Source organism: Megalopta genalis, unplaced genomic scaffold (genome assembly GCF_051020955.1).
Source record: "Megalopta genalis isolate 19385.01 unplaced genomic scaffold, iyMegGena1_principal scaffold0534, whole genome shotgun sequence".
NCBI lineage: Eukaryota > Metazoa > Arthropoda > Insecta > Hymenoptera > Halictidae > Megalopta > Megalopta genalis.
Window position 1 is genome coordinate 87,329 of NW_027476603.1, and position 18,572 is coordinate 105,900.

Consider the following 18,572-nt stretch of genomic DNA (forward strand, 5'->3'; position numbering starts at 1 on the left):
TCAAATTCATGCGAAATGCACGAATTAGCTTTATTTCCACGCGAAACGAACGATTTAACGTCAATATCACGCGAAACACACGATTTCGATTCAAAATCGTGTGAAATAGCGACTTTAAACAAACGAATTAGCTTCAATTTCATGGGAAATGAACAATTTAGCTTCAAATTCAGGCGAAATACACGAATTAGCTTCTAATTCACGCGAAACAAACGTTATAGCGTCAATATCATGCAAAATACAAGATTTCGATTCAAATTCGTGCGAAATAGCGATTTTAAACAAACGATATAGCTTCAAATTCATGAGAAATGAATAATTTAGCTTCAAATTCATGCGAAATGAACAATTTAGCTACCAAATTTATGCGAATTGCACGAATTAGCTTCAAATTCTCGCGAGACAAACGATTTAACGTCAATATCACGTGAAACACACGATTTCGCTTCAAATTCGTGCGAAATAGCGATTTTAAACAAACGATTTAGCTTCAAATTCATGCGAAATGAACAATTTAGCTTCAAATTCATTCGAATTGCACGAATTAGCTTTATATCCTCGCGAAACGAACGATTTAACGTCAATATCACGCGAAACACGCGATTTCAATTCAAATTCGTGCGAAATAGCGATTTTAAACAAACGACTTCGATTCAAATTCGTGCGCAATAGCGATTTTAAACAAACGTTTTAGCTTGAAATTCATGCGAAATGGACAATTTAGCTTCAAATTCATTGCAAAATGAACAATTTAGCTTCAAATTCATGCGAAATGAACAATTTAGCTTCAAATTCATGCGAAATGCACGAATTAGCTTTATTTCCACGCGAAACGAACGATTTAACGTCACTATCACGCGAAACACACGATTTCGAATCAAAATCGTGTGAAATAGCGACTTTAAACAAACGAATTAGCTTCAATTTCATGGGAAATGAACAATTTAGCTTCAAATTCAGGCGAAATACACGAATTAGCTTCTAATTCACGCAAAACAAACGTTATAGCGTCAATATCATGCAAAATACAAGATTTCGATTCAAATTCGTGCGAAATAGCGATTTTAAACAAACGATATAGCTTCAAATTCATGCGAAATGAATACTTTAGCTTCAAATTCATGCGAAATGAACAATTTAGCTACCAAATTTATGCGAATTGCACGAATTAGCTTCAAATTCTCGCGAGACAAACGATTTAACGTCAATATCACGTGAAACACACGATTTCGCTTCAAATTCGTGCGAAATAGCGATTTTAAACAAACGATTTAGTTTCAAATTCATGCGAATGAACAATTTAGCTTCAAATTCATGCCAAATGAACAATATAGCTTCAAATTCATGCGAATTACTCGATTTAGCTTTAAATCCAGACGAAACAAACGACTTACCTTCAATATCATGCGAAATACACGATTTCGACTCAAATTCGTGCGAAAAAGCGATTTCAAACAAACGATTTAGCTTCAAATTCATGCGAAATGATCAATTTAGCTTCAAATTCATGCAAAATACACGAATTAGCATTATATCCACGCGAAACGAACGATTTAACGTCAATATCACGTGAAACACACGATTTCGATTCAAATTCGTGCGAAAAAGCGATTTTAAACAAACGACTTCGATTCAAATTCGTGCGCAATAGCGATTTTAAACAAACGTTTTAGCTTCAAATTCATGCGAAATGAACAATTTAGCTTCAAATTCATGCGAAATGAACAATTTAGCTTCAAATTCATGCGAAATGAACAATTTAGCTTCAAATTCATGCGAAATGAACAATTTAGCTTCAAATTCATGCGAAATACACGAATTAGCTTTATATCCACGCGAAACGAACGATTTAACGTCAATATCACGCGAAACACGCGATTTCAATTCAAATTCGTGCGAAATAGCTATTTTAAACAAACGAATTAGCTTCAAATTCATGAGAAATGAATAATTTAGCTTCAAATTCATGCGAAAAACACGAATTAGCTTTATATCCACGCGGAACGAACGATTTAACGTCAATATCACTCGAAACACACGATTTCGCTTCAAATTCGTGCGAAATGGCGATTTTAAACAAACGATTTAGCTTCAAATTCATGCGAAAGTAACAATTTAGCTTCAAATTCATGCGAAATGAACAATTTAGCTACCAAATTTATGCGAATTGCACGAATTAGCTTCAAATTCTCGCGAGACAAACGATTTAACGTCAATATCACGTGAAACACAAGATTTCGCTTCAAATTCGTGCGAAATAGCGATTTTAAACAAACGATTTAGCTTCAAATTCATGCGAAATGAACAATTTAGCTTCAAATTCATTCGAATTGCACGAATTAGCTTTATATCCTCGCGAAACGAACGATTTAACGTCAATATCACGCGAAACACGCGATTTCAATTCAAATTCGTGCGAAATAGCGATTTTAAACAAACGAATTAGCTTCAAATTCATGGGAAATGAATAATTTTGCTTCAAATTCAGGCGAAATACATGAATTAGCTTCTAATTCACGCGAAACAAACGTTATAGCGTCAATATCATGCGAAATACAAGATTTCGATTCAAATTCGTGCGTAATAGCGATTTTAAACAAACGATTTCGATTCAAATTCGTGCGCAATAGCGATTTTAAACAAACGTTTTAGCTTCAAATTCATGCGAAATTAACAATTTAGCTTCAAATTCATGCGAAATGAACAATTTAGCTACCAAATTTATGCGAATTGCACGAACTAGCTTCAAATTCTCGCGAGACAAACGATTTAACGTCAATATCACGTGAAACACAAGATTTCCCTTCAAATTCGTGCGAAATAGCGATTTTAAACAAACGATTTAGCTTCAAAATCATGCGAAATGAACAATTTAGCTTCAAATTCATTCGAATTGCACGAATTAGCTTTATATCATCGCGAAACGAACGATTTAACGTCAATATCACGCGAAACACGCGATTTCAATTCAAATTCGTGCGAAATAGCGATTTTAAACAAACGAATTAGCTTCAAATTCATGAGAAATGAATAATTTAGCTTCCAATTCATGCGAAATACACGAATTAGCTTTATATCCACGCGAAACGAACGATTTAACGTCAATATCACGCGAAACACGCGATTTCAATTCAAATTCGTGCGAAATAGCTATTTTAAACAAACGAATTAGCTTCAAATTCATGAGAAATGAATAATTTAGCTTCAAATTCATGCGAAAAACACGAATTAGCTTTATATCCACGCGGAACGAACGATTTAACGTCAATATCACTCGAAACACACGATTTCGCTTCAAACTCGTGCGAAATGGCGATTTTAAACAAACGATTTAGCTTCAAATTCATGCGAAAGTAACAATTTAGCTTCAAATTCATGCGAAATGAACAATTTAGCTACCAAATTTATGCGAATTGCACGAATTAGCTTCAAATTCTCGCGAGACAAACGATTTAACGTCAATATCACGTGAAACACAAGATTTCGCTTCAAATTCGTGCGAAATAGCGATTTTAAACAAACGATTTAGCTTCAAATTCATGCGAAATGAACAATTTAGCTTCAAATTCATTCGAATTGCACGAATTAGCTTTATATCCTCGCGAAACGAACGATTTAACGTCAATATCACGCGAAACACGCGATTTCAATTCAAATTCGTGCGAAATAGCGATTTTAAACAAACGAATTAGCTTCAAATTCATGAGAAATGAATAATTTAGCTTCAAATTCATGCGAAAAACACGAATTAGCTTTATATCCACGCGAAACGAACGATTTAACGTCAATATCACTCGAAACACACGATTTCGCTTCAAATTCGTGCGAAATAGCGATTTTAAACAAACGATTTAGTTTCAAATTCATGCGAAATGAACAATTTAGCTTCAAATTCATTCGAATTGCGCGAATTAGCTTTATATCCTCACGAAACGAACGATTTAACGTCAATATCAAGCGAAACACACGATGTCGATTCAAATTCGTGCGAAATAGCGATTTTAAACAAACGAATTAGCTTCAAATTCATGGGAAATGAATAATTTTGCTTCAAATTCAGGCGAAATACATGAATTAGCTTCTAATTCACGCGAAACAAACGTTATAGCGTCAATATCATGCGAAATACAAGATTTCGATTCAAATTCGTGCGTAATAGCGATTTTAAACAAACGATTTCGATTCAAATTCGTGCGCAATAGCGATTTTAAACAAACGTTTTAGCTTCAAATTCATGCGAAATTAACAATTTAGCTTCAAATTCATGCGAAATGAACAATTTAGCTACCAAATTTATGCGAATTGCACGAACTAGCTTCAAATTCTCGCGAGACAAACGATTTAACGTCAATATCACGTGAAACACAAGATTTCGCTTCAAATTCGTGCGAAATAGCGATTTTAAACAAACGATTTAGCTTCAAATTCATGCGAAATGAACAATTTAGCTTCAAATTCATTCGAATTGCACGAATTAGCTTTATATCATCGCGAAACGAACGATTTAACGTCAATATCACGCGAAACACGCGATTTCAATTCAAATTCGTGCGAAATAGCGATTTTAAACAAACGAATTAGCTTCAAATTCATGAGAAATGAATAATTTAGCTTCAAATTCATGCGAAATACACGAATTAGCTTTATATCCACGCGAAACGAACGATTTAACGTCAATATCACGCGAAACACACGATTTCGATTCAAATTCGTGCGAAATAGCGATTTTAAACAAACGAATTAGCTTCAAATTCATGGGAAATGAACAATTTAGCTTCAAATTCAGGCGAAATACACGAATAGCTTCTTATTCACGCAAAACAAACGTTATAGCGTCAATATCATGCGAAATACATGATTTCGATTCAAATTCGTGCGAAATAGCGATTTTAAACAAACGATTTCGATTCAAATTCGTGCGCAATAGCGATTTTAAACAAACGTTGTAGCTTCAAATTCATCCGAAATGAACAATTTAGCTTCAAATTCATGCGAAATCAACAGTTTAGCTTCAAATTCATGCGAATTACTCGATTTAGCTTTAAATCCACCCGAAACAAACGACTTACCGTCAATATCATGCGAAATACACGATTTCGACTCAAATTCGTGCGAAAAAGCGATGTTAAACAAACGATTTAGCTTCAAAGTCATGCGAATTACTCGAATTAGCTTTATATCCACGCGAAACGAACGATTTAACGTCAATATCACGCGAAACACACGATTTCGATTCAAATTCGTGCGAAATAGCGATTTTAAACAAACGAATTAGCTTCAAATTCATGGGAAATGAACAATTTAGTTCAAATTCAGGCGAAATACACGAATTAGCTTCTAATTCACGCGAAACAAACGTTATAGCGTCAATATCATGCGAAATACAAGATTTCGATTCAAATTCGTGCGAAATAGCGATTTTAAACAAACGATATAGCTTCAAATTCATGCGAAATGAACAATTTAGCTTCAAATTCATGCGAAATGAACAATTTAGCTACCAAATTTATGCGAATTGCAAGAATTAGCTTCAAATTCTCGCGAGACAAACGATTTAACGTCAATATCACGTGAAACACACGATTTCGATTCAAATTCGTGCGCAATAGCGATTTTAAACAAACGTTTTAGCTTCAAATTCATGCGAAATGAACAATTTAGCTTCAAATTCATGCGAATTATTCGATTTAGCTTTAAATCCACCCGAAACAAACGACTTACCGGCAATATCATGCGAAATACACGATTTCGACTCAAATTCGTGCGAAAAAGCGATTTCAAACAAACGATTTAGGTTCAAATTCATGCGAAATGAACAATTTAGCTTCAAATTCATGCGAAATGAACAATTTAGCTTCAAGTTCATGCGAAATACACGAATTAGCTTTATATCCACGCGAAACAAACGATTTAACGTCAATATCACGCGAAACACACGATTTCGATTCAAATTCGTGCGAAATAGCGATTTTAAACAAACGAATTAGCTTCAAATTCATGGGAAATGAACAATTTAGCTTCAAATTCAGGCGAAATACACGAATTATGTTTATATCCACGCGAAACGAACGATTTAACGTCAATATCACACGAAACACACGATTTCGATTCAAATTCGTGCGAAATAGCGATTTTAAACAAACGAATTAGCTTCAAATTCATGGGAAATGAACAATTTAGCTTCAAATTCATGCGAAATGAACAATTTAGCTTCAAATTCATGCGAAATGAACAATATAGCTTCAAATTCATGCGAATTACTCGATTTAGCTTTAAATCCACCCGTAACAAACGACTTACCGTCAATATCATGCGAAATACACGATTTCGACTCAAATTCGTGCGAAAAAGCGATTTCAAACAAACGATTTAGCTTCAAATTCATGCAAAATGAACAATTTAGCTTCAAATTCATGCGAAATACACGAATTAGCTTTATATCCACGCGAAACGAACGATCTAACGTCAATATCACGTGAAACACACGATTTCGATTCAAATTCGTGCGAAATAGCGATTTTAAACGAACGTTGTAGCTTCAAATTCATGCGAAATGAACAATTTAGCTTCAAATTCATGCGAAATCAACAGTTTAGCTTCAAATTCATGCGAATTACTCGATTTAGCTTTAAATCCACCCGAAACAAACGACTTACCGTCAATATCATGCGAAATACACGATTTCGACTCAAATTCGTGCGAAAAAGCGATGTTAAACAAACGATTTAGCTTCAAATTCATGCGAATTACTCGAATTAGCTTTATATCCACGCGAAACGAACGATTTAACGTCAATATCACGCGAAACACACGATTTCGAATCAAATTCGTGCGAAATAGCGATTTTAAACAAACGAATTAGCTTCAAATTCATGGGAAATGAACAATTTAGTTCAAATTCAGGCGAAATACACGAATTAGCTTCTAATTCACGCGAAACAAACGTTATAGTGTCAATATCATGCGAAATACAAGATTTCGATTCAAATTCGTGCGAAATAGCGATTTTAAACAAACGATATAGCTTCAAATTCATGCGAAATGAACAATTTAGCTTCAAATTCATGCGAAATGAACAATTTAGATACCAAATTTATGCGAATTGCACGAATTAGCTTCAAATTCTCACGAGACAAACGATTTAACGTCAATATCACATGAAACACACGATTTCGATTCAAATTCGTGCGAAATAGCGATTTTCAACAAACGATTTCGATTCAAATTCGTGCGCAATAGCGATTTTAAACAAACGTTTTAGCTTCATATTCATGCGAAATGAACAATTTAGCTTCAAATTCATGCGAATTACTCGATTTAGCTTAAAATCCACCCGAAACAAACGACTTACCGTCATTATCATGCGAAACACACGATTTCGACTCAAATTCGTGCGAAATAGCGATTTCAGACAAACGATTTAGGTTCAAATACATGCGAAATGAACAATTTAGCTTCAAATTCAGGCGAAATACACGAATTAGCTTCTAATTCACGCGAAACAAACGTTATAGAGTTAATATCATGCAAAATACAAGATTTCGATTCAAATTCGTGCGAAATAGCGATTTTAAACAAACGATATAGCTTCAAATTCATATGAAATGAACAATTTAGCTTCAAATTCATGCGAAATGAACAATTTAGCTACCAAATTTATGCGAATTGCACGAATTAGCTTCAAATTCTCGCGAGACAAACGATTTCGCTTCAAATTCGTGCGAAATAGCGATTTTAAACAAACGATTTAGTTTCAAATTCATGCAAAATTAACAATTTAGCTTCAAATTCATGCGAAATGAACAATTTAGCTTCAAATTCATGCGAGATACACGAATTAGCTTTATATCCACGCGAAACGAACGATTTAACGTCAATATCAAGCAAAACACACGATTTCGTTTCATATTCGTGCGAAATAGCGATTTTAAACACACGAATTAGCTTCAAATTCATGGGAAATGAACAATTTAGCTTCAAATTCAGGCGAAATACACGAATTAGCTTCTAATTCACGCGAAACAAACGTTATAGCGTCAATATCATGCGAAATACAAGATTTCGATTCATATTCGTGCGAAATAGCGATTTTAAACACACGAATTAGCTTCAAATTCATGGGAAATGAACAATTTAGCTTCAAATTCAGGCGAAATACACGAATTAGCTTCTAATTCACGCGAAACAAACGTTATAGCGTCAATATCATGCGAAATACAAGATTTCGATTCAAATTCGTGCGAAATAGCGATTTTAAACAAACGATATAGCTTCAAATTCATGCGAAAGGAACAAATTAGCTTCAAATTCATGCGAAATGAACAATTTAGCTACCAAATTTATGCGAATTGCACGAATTAGCTTCAAATTCTCGCGAGACAAACGATTTAACGTCAATATCACGTGAAACACACGATTTCGCTTCAAATTCGTGCGAAATAGCGATTTTAAACAAACGATTTAGCTTCAAATTCATGCGAAATGAACAATTTAGCTTCAAATTCATTCGAATTGCACGAATTAGCTTTATATCCTCGCGAAACGAACGATTTAACGTCAATATCACGCGAAACACGCGATTTCAATTCAAATTCGTGCGAAATAGCGATTTTAAACAAACGACTTCGATTCAAATTCGTGCGCAATAGCGATTTTAAACAAACGTTTTAGCTTGAAATTCATGCGAAATGGACAATTTAGCTTCAAATTCATTGCAAAATGAACAATTTAGCTTCAAATTCATGCGAAATGAACAATTTATCTTCAAATTCATGCGAAATGCACGAATTAGCTTTATTTCCACGCGAAACGAACGATTTAACGTCAATATCACGCGAAACACACGATTTCGATTCAAAATCGTGTGAAATAGCGACTTTAAACAAACGAATTAGCTTCAATTTCATGGGAAATGAACAATTTAGCTTCAAATTCAGGCGAAATACACGAATTAGCTTCTAATTCACGCGAAACAAACGTTATAGCGTCAATATCATGCAAAAAACAAGATTTCGATTCAAATTCGTGCTAAATAGCGATTTTAAACAAACGATATAGCTTCAAATTCATGCGAAATGAATACTTTAGCTTCAAATTCATGCGAAATGAACAATTTAGCTACCAAATTTATGCGAATTGCACGAATTAGCTTCAAATTCTCGCGAGACAAACGATTTAACGTCAATATCACGTGAAACACACGATTTCGCTTCAAATTCGTGCGAAATAGCGATTTTAAACAAACGATTTAGCTTCAAATTCATGCGAAATGATCAATTTAGCTTCAAATTCATGCGAAATACACGAATTAGCTTTATATCCACGCGAAACGAACGATTTAACGTCAATATCACGTGAAACACACGATTTCGATTCAAATTCGTGCGAAAAAGCGATTTTAAACAAACGACTTCGATTCAAATTCGTGCGCAATAGCGATTTTAAACAAACGTTTTAGCTTCAAATTCATGCGAAATGAACAATTTAGCTTCAAATTCATGCGAAATGAACAATTTAGCTTCAAATTCATGCAAAATGAACAATTTAGCTTCAAATTCATGCGAAATACACGAATTAGCTTTATATCTGTCACGTCCCGGGCTGGGCTTCCCGATCTTTCCGTCCCAAACGGTACGTACGTCCGAATCTGAACGAGGCCCGACGAACAGAATGCACAAAATCTAACAAATTTACTTATAGCTATTACTCATCGGTGTTGAATGATGCACTTGATTTGATTTTGTGTCCAGGTGTGATGAGGGAGTTGCAGGAGGTTGGCTAGTTCCGCCGAGTCGCCTGGAAAGAGCTGCTTCTGAAGCCTTGTGGTACGTTAGCGAAGCACGTTCGGAACATATATTTATTTGTGGGAACTTTAACAGTATGAACTCCCGACGCGGATGAAGACGTTGGGTTTCGGTAATACACAATAACGTTCACGGTGCAATTAGGTAAAAATAATAATAATATATTCTATTTATAAATTGGTTACACTAAACACTTAGAATCTACAATTAACTATATGATATTTAGACTAAGAATACGATTTGGAAATAGCAAGGCGTATCACGCGAGAAGTTGAAGTTATTAATGCGCGGGACTCTCATAGGAGACGTCGTTTCTCCTCGGAGTCTGGAACTGAAGTGTAGAGCCGTCCGCGTTTCCTTGGCGCGTCGAGTCCGGCCGGTGGAGGGGCGACGTTGGTGCGAGGGAGAGCGCATCTGCTGACGATAGTCTGTCTCTCTCTCTGGGCGTTGTGAGATCTGCTGTTGCTTGCAGTTTCCCGTGGAGCACGGTTGACTGCGAGCGTGATGGAATGCGCTGAGCTTGCAGTTCTCAGTGCGAGCGGATGCATCACGTGCGTTCTCTCTTACTCCTGGTGCACCGTGAGATTTGCTGCCGTCTGCAGGATCCCATGGAGCGCGACTATCTGCGAGCGTGATGGTATTTGCTGACCTTGCAGTTTTCGCGGTGTGAACGGATTGCAACATTGGCGCGCTACTAACTTATTCTACATTATACATAGGCGTATGCATTAGTTTGTTATTGGTATTTGAATATTTAACTTATAGTTATTTGCTTATAATGTTGGCTTATGTTATCGTGTGTGTGTGTGTGCGTGTGGTACACAATGCTTGTATATGTGTTGTGTATATGTGTGCTTAAGAAATAGGATGTTGTATGTGTTACAATTGTGTACTTATGAACTAGCACAAAACGTAGTATGTAATTAGCGCAGACATAATATGGAGTATAGAATGTGTTATATATTATAGAATGAAGCATAGGGTGGGGAATGGAGTGTAGTGTGGAATAAGGTATGGAATGTAGTATATGATGGAGTATAGGACGGGGTATAGAACATAGTATAGAATGAGGTATATGATGCATATAATGTATGTATGTATCCTAGCTTAAAGCTAACGCAACACGACGACAGTCGTTACACCTCCCCCCTTAGGGAGGAAATTTCACGGAGTGGAATTTCCTGGTTCGGGCGACGGTACAAGGGTTTGAGTTTTAGGCATTCTGCACCACGGGGCTGGGGTGAGGGTGGGCCGTGGCTGTTGTTGTCTGTGTCTTCTTGGGATATTTCGGGTCCAGGGTTCTCCCTGTCGCGCACATTGTTCAGATTGTTTTGTTTTAGGAATATAAAGAATCTAGTTAAAGAACTCCATATGGCTCCTATTATGTGGATGCTCCATCCGTAAAGTCTATGGAGGGCTATGCCATTCATTACTGTGTTTATTATAGTTTTTAGCACTTTTATTAACACATAGAGTCCAATTATTCCCGCACTCACTGAACCGAACGTTGTGAACCCGGACCACAGTCTTTCTACCGTTGATTCGGCGATCCGTTTGAGTGATTGTTCGTCGAACAGGTTTGATATTTGCACTGAATCTGTTGCGTATTGGCGGCCCGATGCTCCTTGTGCCAGTGAGTTGATTACGGAGATCTTTTCTATCGGGAAGAGGATGTGCTCGCTTAATCTCCGGATGTCCTCCTTGGAATATATTCCTCCGTTCGCTAGATTGGCTGGGTTCATGTACTTCCAGGTGGATCTGCTAATACTTTGGAGTGGCGGAGGTGGTACACTTTCCATGGGTTTCGGCAGCATTTGATACCAGGTTCCGTGAAGCTTATAGCAGGTGGGGATTAGTTCGCTACATTCCTTCCTGGTCCCTGTTTTAACTAGAATACGCGTCCTCGGCGTGAGGAAGAATGACTCGTTCTTATAGGTCACCGGCAGCTCATCGTAGCACTCTTGCACCTTCCTGATTGTGCAGAGTACTGGTACACATTTGACGACGTGTATTACTGCAATGCCATATGACCTGGTTCTTTTGTAATTGCAGTAGCCACTTCTGCTGGTGCGGAATGTATCATCATGACTGCGTTTCTTTGGACTTGCTGCTCGATGTCGCATTTTTGGCGCATTATATCGTTGTACAGGGCGATAACTTGGGAACTTATGTGCTTTTCTATGTATATGAACTTGGCGTTCACGTAAGTGAATATGTCCAGGTTGTCGACTTTCCTGGCTCCGGCGTTCTTGAATTTTCCCTCGTGCGTTATTTCCAATATGAGTAATTTCGGATGTTCCGTTCTCAACAGTGTGTATCCACATACGGATGTTCTTCCTGTTGTGGTCAGGGCAAAAGCCGTTTCTTCGTTTGCCACCGTGAAGAGGGCTGTTAAATTGTTGTTGGTCGTGGAGGTTTTAATCGCTTTTCCTTCGTAGAGCACCTCATATTTATTAAAGTGGCAATGCTGGTCGATGGGAATGCTTGTCCAGTACGAGAATCCCTCCTCGGAGTCCATACAATGATCCGTATCCAGGGAACACCGCTGACCCGAGGGTAAAATGATTTCGTTCGATGATAGTTTAATTGGGGCATGGAAATTTTTCAAAGTGATCTTGATTACTGCTTGTACTACGACGCCGTCCCATGTTCCGTAGGGGTCGCTGTACGTTGTTCCCTTGCAAGCACCATCTTGTTGTATTTGTCCTGCTAAAGTAACGGCGCGTGATGTTGAACTGTTTCCCAATATACCGGTGATTTGCACAGACGGTGGTAAGAACAGGTAGCCGGATTCGTGAAGTGTGTTACAAATATCTCGCGGCGTACTCAGGATGTACTGTTGTCTTCCATTATTTACAACAGATATATGTGAATGCATGCCACAGTAATAAATCGTACGATCGATTTCAACTCTGCACTGACGGACTGTGGTTTCTTCGAAGTCTATTAATTGGAGAAGTTGCACGTTTGAGGTTTGCGAGATTGTTTTGCTGATCCCGTGTTCGCATTCGGGTTTGTCCATTATTGAGAAAGTAGTAACATTCAACGTTGGACTGTTACAATCGTATCCGATAAGAGCTGATGTTGAACGCAAGAGTGTAAGTACTAGGAACGGTTTGAAGTTCATGTTGCTGTTGGTGTCGATGTCGAGGTGTGACTGATGATCTTGGAGCTCCTGTACTGTTATATAGGTGTTGGCTGTTGAGGTGGGGGGCGTGGTAAGGGCAGTGGGAGGGCTCGTGGTTGTTGGTTGGTCTTCTTCTCGTTCTGGGGAGGGGTTCGTGGGGGCGGTTTCTTCTCGTGGGGGCGCTACGACTGTCGTTCGGATTTTCTGTATTGTTCTCGCTCGCTTTAACTTATTCATATGAACGATTTTAATTCGATTACCTATTTTGATTTTTGCATTCGTTTCCCCTATGGTCTGTAAGATTTCATATGGCCCGGTGTACTGCTGGTCAAATTTGCCCTTCCGGGGTTCCTTGAGGAGGAACACCTTGTCCCCTGAAGCGAATTTTGCTAGATTTAATTTCTTATCATAGTATCGTTTTGATCTACCTTTAGCCATGATTAGGTTTTCGCGAGCCCTTTCTTGTGTTAATGAGATTTTTCTTTGGAGCTCGCGGTAGTAGCTATCGTAGGTTTCGTTTCCGATGTCTAAATTCTCTTGGTTAGATGAAGGAACTCGGGCCAAACTACCGAATACCAATTCGTGTGGTGTAAAATTTGTTCCCTCATGGGTACTTGTATTATAACTGAACATAGCAAGGTTTAACCATTTATGCCAGTCGTTCTTTTTCGTGAATTGTTTCAAATATTCTGTGAGCACCATGTGGGAACGTTCAATGGAGCCATTGCTCTGAGGGTGAAAAGCTGTCGTTTGTACTTGCGAAATTTTAAAACGTTTGGCAACTGCCTTTAGGAGCGAGCTAGTGAAGTTAGACCCTTGATCGGTAAGCATCGCTTTTGGTATGCCAAACCTACAAATAAGGTTTTCTACTAACGCGTCTGCTGTTTCGATTGCACCGACGGTTCGAAGGGGTGTAGCGAGCGAATACTTCGTTAAGAGGTCCTGCATTGTTAAAATGTACTCGTATCCTTCAGGGGTGGTTGGTAGGGGACCGACCACGTCCATTGAAACCTTGTCGAACGCCCTTCCTGGTGTGTCTGTTAAGGTCATTGGCAGTCGCGTTTTTACCCTTGTTAATTTATTGATTTGACAATCCGGACAACTGTTTATAAACTTAGTAACGTCTGCCTTTAAGGTGGGCCAATAGTATTTTTCGCGTATCCTCTTATACGTTTTGGAAATGCCCTTGTGTCCCGCGAAAGCCGATACATGGTTTTCTGATACAATCGACATTCTGCGGTCTTCTGCCAGGAGTTGGGTTTCGTTTGTGCAGTAGAATATTTGGAGATTAGTGTCAGTAAAAATTTCGATTAATACGTCTCGAATTGTGTGCCAGGAGACGTGATCTATGTACGTTCTTGAGATTGAAATCGAGGATAGTTGAAGTTCCGTAACGACATTATAGAGGGATCTAAGGCATTCTCGTATGTCATCGATCGTAGCTTGATGCAGAGCGGTTTCCTTGACTGGGAGCTGTATTAATTTATGTTGACCGATACTACTAACTTTGGCTCTATGTAAGGTCAGGCGATCTATTGTTAATTTATCTTGTCTGAAAAGATCCAGAGCACCCGTTTCTGCAGGTTGTCCATCTTGGGAAACGAAACAAACGAGGTTGTCGTTACGCATAATTAATCTATCCCGGGTGTATATAATGGTTTTATTATGGAGGCGTGCCGGGGGGTTATTGTTTTCTATCATTGCTTCGTCCGAACTGGATGATTCTTGCGTGCTTGGTGGTGATGTTTCTCGCATGGGAAGAGGGGAGTGGGGGATAGAAGATGACCCGGAATCTGGCGTGAAAAGTTGGGGTGGAGATGGCGGGCTTGTGTTTTCCTTATTGAAGGAATCTAGATTTTCACTGTTAGGGGTAGAAGGGCCCGGTAAGTTTACGGATGGCGGCGGAATTTTTCGGTTGGCATCAAATATCTCCTCATTAGAGGAGTCCAGACATGGAAGCACCACTGGATTTCTAGAGAGAGCATCCGCGTTTCCGTTGGCCTTACCCGGTTTATAGATTACCTTGTATTCGAATTCGGCCAATTTCAATCGCCAACGGAGGAGGCGCGACGTCGGATCCTTTACGGAGTTCATCCAAACCAACGGTCTATGGTCGGTAACGAGGTCAAATTGCCGACCGTAAATGTATGGTCTAAAGTAGTGTACCCCAAAAATTATGGCCAGACATTCCTTTTCTATGGTCGCGTAATTGAGTTCCGGCCCGTGTAAATTTCTTGAGGCGTACGCGATGGGTTTGTCTTTGCCTATTTCGCCCTGGCTGAGCACGGCCCCTATGGCGTACCCTGATGCATCACAAGTTACGTGGAACGGTTTCGTGAAATCTGGATATTGTAGGACCGGTTCCTGGCACAATTTTTCACGGAGGGTGGCGAAGGCCTGCTCCTGTTCAGCTTGCCACAAAAACTTTGCGTCTTTCGTTAAGAGCTTCGTGAGGGGTTTTGATATTTGCGCGAATTTATCTATGAACCTACGATAATAACCCGCAAGTCCCAGAAATTCTCTGACATTTTTAGCGTTCTTGGGCCGCGGATAATCACGCACTGCGCGTATTTTATTTGGACATGGTCTAACGCCGTGTTCGCTGATTAGATGGCCAAGGTATGCCACTTCTCGAAACAAAAATCCGCATTTCGACGGTTGGAGTTTCAAGTTTGCGCTGCGCAATCTGAGCGCGAGTTTCCGGAACTTGGCAGCGTGTTCCTCTATTGTCCTGGCATATATAACAATGTCGTCTAAATACACGAACAATTCGTTTCCCTGCAGGCCACTCAAGATATTGTCCATTAGGCGTTGAAATGTAGCTGGTGCGTTTTTCAACCCGAACGGCATCCTACTGTACTCGTAGTGACCGAACGGGGTGGAGAACGCGGTTTTGGCCGCGTCGTCCTTCTCCATGCCAATTTGGTGAAACCCGCTTGCCAAATCGAAGACACTGAAGTACTTCGAACTACCAAGCTGGTCAAGGATTTCATTTATGCTGGGTAGCGGATACGCGTCTGATATCGATTTTTCATTAAGCGCGCGATAGTCGATAACCATGCGCCATTTCTTGTTGCCGTTTTCGTCCGGCTTTTTAGGCACGATCCACAAAGGGGAATTGTATGGAGAATTCGAAGGGACGACGATGTCGTTCTGTAAAAGCTCGCGCATTTGTTTATCGATTTCCTCTTTGTGGATCGGCGGATAGCGATATTGTTTCGTATGCACTGGGACGTTATCCGTGGTGGGGATTTTGTGCGTGACCGCGTCTGTTTTCCCCAGACGATCGCCAGCGAGATGGAAGAGATCGTGGTTTTCTTGGATTAGTGATTTTACGTGATTAATCTCCTCCTGATTAAGATGATCCATGCGAATCGATTCACATAGCTCATTAATGCGAACCGCAGGGTCTGAATTTGAGATTGGTAAAACGGAACTGGGTTTGCTGTATGAAAGGTTTCCCTCGATCTCTTCCACCTCCAGCGTTGGCAGGCAGAAGGACGCCACGTCGGTCGATGCGTTTACGCACCGCAGGTATGCCTCTCCGTTAGTGTTGGTGACCACGCAGTCACCCAAGAATACGTTTGGTTCTACCCTCATACGTCGGATATAACCGACTGGAGGTCCGCTGACCCTGACTTTGATACACGCGCTCGTACGTGCCTCGATTTTGTGCGTTTCCTTTTCGGTGTTACGCGCGAATGGAATGCTTACGTCGTTGAATACGACGCAGCCCTTTTTGTAAGAAATTTCGGCCCCGGTACCGAAGAAAGGGGAGCCCAGGATACCGTCCACATTCAGTGGGAAATCCGCAGGAAGAACCTGGAACTCGACGTTTTTTCCTACGATCTCTATGTTCGTGCTCCCTAAGGTAGCAACGCTGCCGCTAGTGATCCCCTGAATCAGGATGATGCCCTGTCTGTTTACTAGTACACCGGGTTTAAGACTCGATACTTTTATTAAATTTATTTCCGAACCTGTATCTACTAAAAGTTCGCTGCGATTTTTGAACTGCGGGGCGAGTGTCCGGACTCGCGGAATCGGGGAATCTGCCGACAGATTTACTGCGGAGACGAACCGTCGTTCTGTTCGTTCTCTTCTATTATTGTCTTTACGGTTGACGACGCCGGGGCCTCCCGTCGCGGCGGCGAGGTGGACGGGAGGCTTTGCGCGTTTCCCTGATCTCTTAGTCTATTATTATATTCACGTTTCCTACATTCGTGGATATCGTGTCCCTCGTTCTTACAATACCTACAGAATTTGGGTGCCTCGGTCGGGTTACGTTCTGAGGCTTTACGCTCTGTACGGGGGTCTTCCTTTGGTTGGATACGAGCGCGGTCACTATACGTCGTTTCGTTTTGTCGAATGTTACGCGGTGACGGGTTATATGGTGCATTAAAACGATTGGGGTTATAAGATTGGCGATTGTAGTCAATTCGTGGAGCGGTGTCGGTCGCTGGTCCGCGGTCTCTCACGTAAGTGTAATTATTTCGCGGGGAGACTGTGCTAGAGAAATTGCGCGGCGCTTCCTTAAAGCGCGTCTTGTCGAATTCGTATTGTTTATATGCCGTGGTGGCCCTTTTAAAAACTAGGTTCAGTGGTTCGTTCCTGTGCGGGCTAACCTCTGGCCGCAAGGCGGGAATGAGCCCTCTAATAAAACTGTCTATTGTTAATTCGTCTACGTTCTCGATGTTGCGATGACTATCATCGCAGTCTAAAATTGCGGCGCGGAGGTCTTTTGTTCTGCTAATATAATCCAAGATATGCTCGTTTTGACCTTGCAATATGCTTGCGAGATCGCCGCGGTATTGGTCTACCGACCGATGTGGACCAAAAACTTCTTTGAGGCGGTTGCACAGCTCGTTTATTGTGCAACAATTTTCGTCCTCTAAAGCCGAATATGCGCGATATCTTAGTTTATTGCAAATTAATTTTGTCAAAGTTCGTTCCGCATAGGGCGGTACGATATCCCTAGCTCTCTTGCAGGCTCGACTAAATTGTATTACCGGAATATTAGTGCCGTCGAAGGCGGGTATAAATTCGAGAGCTTCCTTGACCGTGAAGCTCAATGGTTCCGTCGACATGCGTTCGACACGGGAAGTTGTTTCAGGTGAGAGGGGTGCGCGTTGCGATGACGCGAAACTAGCTTCGCGGATCTCGCGGAGTTCACGCTGAATATTTTGTAAATCTAGTCGTTGCTGCTCCGCAGCATCCTCGAAATTCCTACGCGAGTCTGCTAAAAATCTTGCCTGCTCGTTGAGGTACGCTTCCTTTTCCGCTAACTCTGCCTGGAATTTTAATAGTTCGGCCTCGGTGGGCGCGGGAGAATCTCCACGTTTTTTTGATCGTGTATCCATTTTAACGTGATTTTACAAAACGAGTCAGTAGATGTTATTTTAGTTTCGTGCACAGTTTCTATATTCGCGGGGATCACGTTGGGACTGTCCTAATTCGCGGTGATCACTTGCTAACAATATCGTCACTCGGTTCACGGCAAATATTTACGGACAGCTGGGATGCGTGTCCTACCGACTGCGCCAAATTTGTCACGTCCCGGGCTGGGCTTCCCTTTAATCGCGATCTTTCCGTCCCAAACGGTACGTACGTCCGAATCTGAACGAGGCCCGACGAACAGAATGCAC